This window comes from Petaurus breviceps, unplaced genomic scaffold (genome assembly GCF_028583685.1).
Source record: "Petaurus breviceps papuanus isolate PSGF00001 unplaced genomic scaffold, PetGlider_PUasm1.0 174, whole genome shotgun sequence".
NCBI classification, from domain to species: domain Eukaryota; kingdom Metazoa; phylum Chordata; class Mammalia; order Diprotodontia; family Petauridae; genus Petaurus; species Petaurus breviceps.
The window spans coordinates 12,959,227-12,968,628 of NW_027185761.1; positions in this window are offsets into that span (position 1 = coordinate 12,959,227).

Consider the following 9,402-nt stretch of genomic DNA (forward strand, 5'->3'; position numbering starts at 1 on the left):
GTCTGACATTTAGAAGGCACTTTTTTGCTTTTTGTAGGGGGGAAGGAAGGGCAGTTAGGGTTAAGTGAATTGCCCAAGGTCACACGGTTAGTGTTAAGTGTCTGAGGCCAAATTTGAACTCAGGTCCTTCTGACTTCAGGGCCAGTGCTCTATTCACTGTGCCACCTAGCCACCCCTAGAAGGCATTTTTAATAAATCCTTATGTATTTATAGGTATAAAGACAAAAATGAAATAGTGCCTGACCTCAAGGAGCTTATATTCTACTTGAGTAAGATGGGATCCAGAAAAGGTAAATAAAAACAAGGTAATTTGAGGAGGCAGAGAGGAATAATTAAGGGGAAAGTCAGAGAAGGCTTCCCAGAGGAGGTGATATTTGAATTGTGATTTGAAGGAAGAAGAATGGGAAGATTCTGATTGGCAGACGTGTGGTATTTCAGTCATGGATGACAGTTCATCAGGGAGCAGCTAGTAAACCAGTTTGGCTATAATAGAAGAGTTTGTGAAAAAGAGAAATGTTAAGTAAGAGTGGAGAGTTACCAGCCAGACTGCAATTTCTTGGTGAAACCTAGTTGAAGAACTTCTGCAGAGAAAAGGTTGGGCATGGATCTGAGAAGGAGGGGGAGAAATGGGGCATCCTCTTCATGAGTTACCCAGGGAGGCAGATGCACGTACATCTCTGTGCACACACATAGGCACATGGACACACAACCCTTCTTGTCATCTGCCAACTCCTCAGGGCCTGTGAATTTGTGGGTATGGAAGCTCTCTCCACCATTCCAGATCACAACTCATCTATAAAAGTGAAGGGAGGTGCAGAAATATGCCGCCTATGTTCACATAGCTAAGTATGGGGAGGGGTAAAACTTGAACCCAGAAGTTTCTGGATGCAAATCCAGCAATACAGCTATCATGCATATATGGAAAATAGTCTAGATCTCTGATTTCATTTGCCTAAGGAACTCTCCATGAGGAAACTCTATTCTGACACTGATTGGTGTCTCACCTTTGCCTTTTGGTCTTAGACAGTGGTTTAGGGCACAGGTAAGTGAATTATCCAGGGTAATGTGGCTAGGAAGGGGACCTGCACAAGTGAAAGCTGGATTGTCTTGACTCTGAAGCTGACCCTTTAGACACTGAGCACCAGTGCCCCTCACATCTTAGAGGGAATCCAACTGTAATTTCAGCCATTTGGGGGGCAACATTATTGCACCTCTGTTAATGCACCTTAAACTCTTAGACATTTGTCTGAGGGCATTGAGAAATTTAAGTGACTTGGCCAGAAACTTGTCAGAGGCAGGACTGAAACCTAGATCTTCCGAAATCCAGACTGTCTACTCTGCTAATACTACCTGTCTCTCATCCCTCTGTGCATATAATATATTTATATAAATATATGTATATATATATATGCATATAGGTATACACACATCTATGTAATGTATGTATACCTATGCATACACACATATATTTGTATATAATAGCTAACATTCATATATCACTGTAAGGTTTGCAAATCACTTTACATGAATTATCTTGCCAGGCGTGATGGTACATGTCTATAACCCCTGCCCCCCGAGGCTGAGGCTGAGGCTGGTAGATTGCTTGACTTGGGAGTTCTGAGTTTCAGTGGGACTAAACCCATTAGGCGTCTACTAAGTCTGGCACCAATATGGTGAGCCTCTCGGCTGCCTGAGGACATGTGGATCTCCAAGCTTCCATGATGATCAGCAGTGAAGTTGGGCTGTGAGTGGCAGGTGACCTTCCTGCTGGGGCAATAGAAGGAGACTCATCTCAGAAATACAGTCAAACCGAAAAAAACCATTTAATCCTCTGCCACATCCCAGAGAAGGAGACATTATTTCCTCATCCCCATTTTGCAAATAAAGAAAGGTTGAATGACTTTCCCTAGGTCACAAAATCTGCTCAGCTCTGGGGTGAGATTAATTCAAGTCTCCCTGACCAAAAGTCCAGTGAGCTTCTTGGTCTCTCTGTCTCTCCTTCTCCCCCACCTACTCCCCCCAAAACCTTTCTGTCTTTGCAGCATTTTAAAATTCACCACAATGACCAAATAAGGAATAGCAGAGGCATTATCCCCCTTTTAAAGATGAAGAAACAGCTTCACAGAAGTGAAAGAGGTAATTTGCCCAACGTAGTAAGCCACAGGGTTGGACCCAAACGGGGGTCTCTTTACTCAGTTTAGCACTCTCCATTACTGGGCTTACCACAGAAATTGATACACATGAGAGCCCACACGAGTAGGCAGAAGATCTGCATACCCCGGCACCCATCTGCACCCCACATGCCCACACACACCTGTAGCCATGTATGACTTACGCAGGCACCTGCAGGGAGAGCCCCCCCCCCCCCACACACACATCTTGACCTCTTCATAGACATGCCTGGGGCTGGTTTCTAGAAGTTCATTGGTAAGTCAGGACTTGTGAAGCTCCTGGGGTACTTTCTCCAAACAATAGTGTTAGGAGCCATGCTTAGATTTCAAGGCCATCCCACAAGGGCTGATTTAACTCATAACATACCTGAAAGGTCCATGAGCCCCTAGGCTTGAATTACTCCAAATCCAAAAATTCTCTGTTCCTCAAAGTTGCAAATCCAGAGTCCTGGAGTCAGCACACTATATTGGAGAGAACATTGAAGTTGGAAATCAGAGGACCTGGGTTCAAATCCCTGCTGTGCCTCTCACTCTGTGTGTGACCTGGAGCAAATGTCTTTACCTCTCTAGGCTTCAATTCCTCATCTGTATAATGGGAGTTGGATTAGATCACTTCTAAGTGCTGCAGAATGTAGAGTCAGCAAGACTTGGGTCAAATCTGACCTCAGACACTTGGTAGCTGTGTGACCCTGGGCAAGTCACTTTATCCCTTTTGCCTCAGTGTCCTCATCTGTAAAATGAGCTGGAGAAGGAAATGGAGGACCACTCTAGTATCTTTGCCAAGAAAACTCCAAATGGTGTCACGAAGGGTTGGATACGACTGGAAAGCAACTGAACAACAAAGGTTCTTTCCAGGTCGGGATCCCTAATTCTATGCAATGAGAGTCCTCTGAAGGGAACCGCGGACTCCTTTGAATCCTGAGACTCTCGAAACATGTCACAAGGGGCCTGGGAGGTGCCACTGTCATCTCTGGAGGTGTAGTTGGGGGCCGGGTAGCACTCCTGCAGTGGAAAGGGGAGTGGAGGGGGGGTTTGGAGTGGGAGGGGAGAGGGCAGAAAGCAGGTGGGGTGGGCACGTTCCTACCTACAGGCACTGCCTGTGCCCATAATGATTAAAACTCACATATGGAAACTAGGAGCAGTGATGGGGGTAGGGAGACCCAAGGGCCTTCTCTGAGGAGGAACGCAGTGTCTTTCGTGACCATCTCAGTCACTGCTGTTTTCTCTACACCTAGTTATCTGGCATTTACTTTCTATGTATTTTGTATATACACAGTAGCATACAATCATTGCTTTTACGCAGGAAGGGACCTCAGAGGTCGAGTTCAACCCCTTCATTTTATAGATGAGGAAACTGAGGCCCAGAGAGATTGCACACTTTGCTTAGGGTCACATGGTTAGAAAATACTCAAGGTAGGATCCAAATCCAGGACTTCCTCCCTCTGAGTCCAATGTTCTACCCACTAACTATCATAGTTCATTTTTCTAATGTTTTAAATTTTACAAAGCATTTTCCTCATAACAACACTGTGGGGTAGGTAGTACAAGGATTGTTATTCTCATTTCATAGATTTAATCACCAGAGGGCACTGCTGGCCACTTGCTGTCATGTTCAACAGTAAAGACTAAGCACTTAGCAGTTCTAATTATCCCATGGGTCCCAGAGTATAATCAAAAGAAAAGTCAAGCTTTTTATAGTTCTCAGAGAGCTGGTTGCCTCTTCTCTTAACTTTGTACCTTTTGTGATTGGGAATGCTTGCTTCCTTAGTCTAGGAGTGTGATTTGTTTGAATATATCCAATTATTCTATTGGCTCAGCCCCCATCAACTGGAAAACTCTGCTCCACCCTCTTTGTGCTACCTCTTCTTCAATTACCCTAGTAGAGTTAAATTGTTTAGAGTACTTTACTCATATTCATAAGAAATATGTCAAGAACAACTCCCACTGAGAGGTCTTTACACTTGTGGCCACTCTCTAGGCACCAACTAGTCAATTGTTAGTCCTGACCTGTAAACTGGGAGTTCCAGAAGCATAATTTAGTTGGTTTGTTAGCTTCAGATGATTACAAACAAAAAAGAGATCAGAAGGGGGCATGGAGAAAATAAGTCATTGTAGTTATTATTTTGTTAAAACACATGTATTTATATATATTTTCAATTTAGCAAATTGTAAATCATTTGGAATTTACTATTTTTATTGGAGACTTCAAAGATCTGTACCTTTTATGTTAGTGAGTCAGTGTGGTACAGTGGAAAGAATGTGGGAATTGGAGCCAGAGAAGCTGGGGTCTCACTATCCTAACATCCCACCTGCTACAGAAAGGCTCTCCCAATCTCTCTTCCTTCTAGTGCCTTCTTTCTGTTAATTATTTGCTATTTTCCTGTATATAGCTTATTTGCACATATTTGTTTTCCTGTTATGTCCTCCATTAGACTGAGTTCCTTGAGGATGGATCTACCTTTTGCTTCTTTCTGTATCTCTAGAGCTTAACAGTGTCTGAAACATAGTAGGGACTTAATGAATGTTTATTGACAGACTATTTACTCCCTGTGCAATCTTAGGTGAATCATTCCCCTTTTCTGGGTCTCAGTTTCCTCATCTGTTAATAAAGGAATTGGACTAGATGACCATTAAGGTTCTTTTCCACTCTTAATTAATCTGGCCACTTTGAGAGAAGGCAGGCTACCCTCCCTTGATGGAGGTCTTTGAGATCTTATAACACCTAATAAGTCACTGTCTCTACAATACTATGCTATCTGAATTCTTAAAGGGTTGCAAGTAATGCACAAAATGAGGCTGGAAAAAGAATTTCTAGTATAGGTGTGATGAAAAACTGTGTCTGTCATGTGATGTTCAGACTAGCTACATTTGGAGAGGTGATGATCAGGGCAGCCACAATGGGAGACCATTAGACTATAAACTCCTGGAGGGCAGGGACCGTCTTTTGCCTTTGTTTGTATCCCTAGCACTCACGACAGTGCCTGGCATACAGTAGGTCCTTCATAAATACTTGTTGACTGACTGACTTCTTTCATCCCTGAAAGTGGAAGGAAAGAAGAAGTACTAACACCAGTGGTGTCATAGATGCTTGAAATCTGGAAGTTTTGTTTTTCTGTCTGGGCTTCTCACCCTTCTGTGGGTGGATGAGCCTTTATTCCTGACAATACTAATAACAGTTGCTGCTTCTATAATGTTTTAAAGTTTACAAAACATTACATTATTTCATTTGAAGCTTCCAGATGGGAAAATTGAGTCTCAGAGACATTAGATGGTTGAATAGTAAGCCTCAGAGGCAAGACTCAAACCCAGGTCTTCCAGAGGCCAGCTGCCTTTAATACACTTTGTTATGGTGCCTAGAGAATCCATACCAGCACACCAACAGAAAGCCCGGGATTGACAACTGGAGACTTACGAAAACAATTTCCAAACCCACCATGGGCTCCCTGGGCTTGTCATTTAGAGCTAATTATACACTGTAGCCAGGGCATTATTTCCTGAAAATATGGGTATCCACTTACCCAGAGTGAGGTCGATAACATCTTCATCTGCCAGCGGCAGGATTAGTTCTGACAGAGTTATGTTTACCAACATAAATTTTATCACCTCCTTCTCTCAGCCCCTCCATACACCTGGAATGCGACAGTGGCTGATGATTTATGGCGGACGTCTTGACGACGTCTGTTTTTGTTGGAATTGTGCCATCACCGAGTGTCTGCTGCTTGGCCCCATTGGGTCACGGCAGCATATCAGTCAAGGAAGCCACTTAAGTAAATTATTGAGCACTTAAATTGACTTTTTCACTTAATATGTAATTACTTCCTTGAGCAAAATACTTTCCCTGACATCACCAGTCCAGGATGCTGGTGTTCCTATCGAAGAGGTCGTATTGACTTGGGTATGGGCGGGCTGGTCCCATGGGGCAAGGAGGGAAGTGGGTGAGGAGGGGAAGTTGGTCCGGGAATCGGACTTAGACCCTTCAGAGTACACTGATCTCTCCCAATTGTGGGGGAGTAGAAAGAATTCTCTATTAGGAAGGAAGAAATCAAACATTAAGTACCCACTACATGTAGGCACTGTGCTAAATATTGTGCAAATATTATCAGATTTGATCCTCACTACAACTCTGGGAGGTAGGTGTTATTATTATCCCCACTTGGCAGTTAAGGGAACTGAGGCAGACAGAGGTTAAGTGACTTACCCAGGGTCAAACAGCTAGTAAGTATCTGAGGCTAAATTTGAATCCAGATCTTTCTGACTCTAGACCCAGCACTCCAACTACTATGCCACCTAGGTGCCTTTTGATAAGGACTTACTAGTCTTTACTTACTAGTGTAATTTTAGGCAAATCATTTCTTTTCTCTGAGCTTCAGTGTTCCTCCTCTGTAAAATGGGAAGAAGAGTCTATTTCATAGGGTTTTTGTGAGGAGAAAACAAGCTAGGGGAAGTAAAGGCTTTCTAACAATAAAGCACCATCAGGATGTTAGCTGATGTTTCCTGATGGTCACTTTCTTGGGTAGCCCAAGATATAGACGTCTTCAGTGACTGCCCCTGTGTCTAAGACCTAAAGTCATCTGCTGAAATTCACCCTGGTTGTATAACCTGTATCTCCAGGACTGGGTCCGAGGGAGACTTTGGTGCGGGAAACAAAATCAAAGCTATGGATTTGTTGATGTTCTTTAGTTCTTTCCTCTGTGTCTTAACATTGCATCTAGACTATAAGCTCATTGTTCATACGGCCCATGCCTTATTTTTCTGAATTCCTCAAAATGACTAGAAGGGCACAGGGTACACTTTAGGCATTCCATAAAGACATATTGATAAAGTGAATGAGAAGTGAAGGGAAAACAAAAGGCCCTCAGGAATGAAGTGAAGGGCTCCATGTTTCTGGTAGAGAACTACTTTATGTAACACCACTTAATGGTGAAAGAAAACATGGTGGTAGTAGGGAAGCAGTATCAGGTACAGCACATACCAGAGCTGTTCTTGGGATGTTTCTACCATGTTGGGACTGCAAAGAACAGCTGGGTTAGATTGAGGTTCCCCCAGGATTGTAGTTAGCCAAGGTATTCAGGACACAAGCACAGTCAGGGTTATAGGGAAGCTGAGCTGTTAGCCATAGAAGGGCAACAGCTGGTGTCAGGGAAGCACTGCTGGGGTTGGATGAGGATGACTGTGTCACAATGCCAGGGACAGCTGCAGTCTTGACAAAGCCTTCCAAGTCCTTATCCTCAGGCAGGTGGAATGGTGCTGAGTATGGAAACCACATTGTCCAGTCTTTGGGTTTAGTCATTGTGCAGGTTTTGAGAGTTTGTGTAGGTGAAGAGCTAATAAAGATTCAAAGGAGAAATGCTCTAGCTTGTACTTCAGGGGTCTTGAGATTCCATTGAGCTGCCCACCATCTCGTCTTGTGTAGGGTTTACAACTTGACTTCCCAGAAATGTGTTGAGGATTTTGTGTTGGGCTATTTGTGTGGGTCTGGAATTGGGTCCTGTACCATCCCAGAGTGTGGGCACAAAATGTACCAAAAGGGGCATCTGAGCAATGATGACGATGATGTGTGTCCCACATTCAGCCTAGAACTGCATATCTGACTTTCAGCTGCTCTACTCAATCCCCCATCTCCAGAGAAAGGTTACCCAACAGCACCAAGACTATGGGAGAGGGCCTGAGATAACAATGAATTCACTCATCAGTAGTTGCTGTTCCCAAGGAATTTATAGTCTAGTAGTGAGTTGTGTGTGTAGCAGTTGTAAAACAGGGTATAGGTGAGAGTGTAATAAGAAGAGGTACAAAGGGAAAAGTCTACTTCTCTGGGTCTCAGTGACCTCATACAATAAAATGGGTGGATGGTGTTGGACTGGAATCTCAGGGATGGGGAGCCTGCAGCTTCAAGGTCGTATGTAGCCCTCCATGTCCTCAAATGCTACCCTTTGACTGAGTCCTAACTTCACAGAACAAATCCCCTACTTCTGAACTTAGTTAAAAGGCCAGACTTGAGGACCTAGAAGGCCACATGTGGCCTCAAGGCTGTAGTTTCTCCACCCCTGGACTAGATATCTCTTCCACTTTTAACATTTTATGAGATTATTTTCTATTGGGACAGAGAAGGGATCAGCAAAGTTTCATGAAGCCTTTGGTATTGGAACTGGGCATTGAGGGATGAGTAAGATTTCCGCAACAGGGAAGGCATGCCAGGCATAGGGATTAGTGTGGGCAAAGTCTCAGAGGTGGGAAAGTGCAGAACAGTGCCTAGTCCAGTTTAGCTAGAATTATAGGTGCCTGGAGGGGAGCAATAGAAGATTAGACTGGAAAGAGAGGTTGAGACCTGACTGTGGAATATGAGTCTCCTTAGTTCAAGTAAAGAACCATGAAAAGAACCTCAGGGGCGGGCTATGTGTAGGCTGATTATCACTTTTTCTGATTTGCTTCCTTTTCTTCTGTTCAGTATTATCATAAGTTGTGGTGTCTGAAAATTATTGCTAGAACATGCTCAACTCTTCATAAAAATTCCGGGGAATCTCCTGGGCAGCATATATGAGTTTAAGGAGAAAGACATACTCTGTTTTTTAGGAATGTCTAAGAATTAGGAATTAACTTGTTAACTAGGTTGCTGGCATTCTTGCTGTCTTCTCTTGAGACCACAGAGAGTGACCATTTTCATAATGAAATGAGTAGATTATTTATAAGTAGGTTATTATAAGCTTTAGTTTATTCAGTAGAAAGATTAATGAGCTTACAATCAGAGAAACTGGGTTCAAGTCAAAATTCCTTCACTTAACAGCTGAATGACATTATCCCAATTCAGGAAGAGCCTCATGACTTTGGAGAACTTTGCAGCTAATGCTGATTGAATGGCTGGCCAGGATGCTATTCAGGGAATTCCTGTACTAGGTCCTCAATCAAGATGAGACCTGGGAAACACCTCAACACAAAAAGGCCAAGGTCTCCCACTGCATCCGGGACCATCTCCAGTCAGACTGATCTGTGTCTTGCCATTGGACCCAGATGGCTCCAAAAGAGAGAGTGAGGCTGGTGATTTTGCACAACCCTTTATCACTTAAAACTAATTCACTTGCATGTCATGGCATCACCTTCCTGATGTCGTGGTCCTCTTCAAGAATGAATAGCAAACAGGAGAGTGGATTAGGTGCTCCTCCCTCCTGCCTTCCCTTTTCTTATTTCCTTCTTCCCTTTCTTCCTTCCTTTTCTCTCTCCCTCCCCTCTCCTCCCC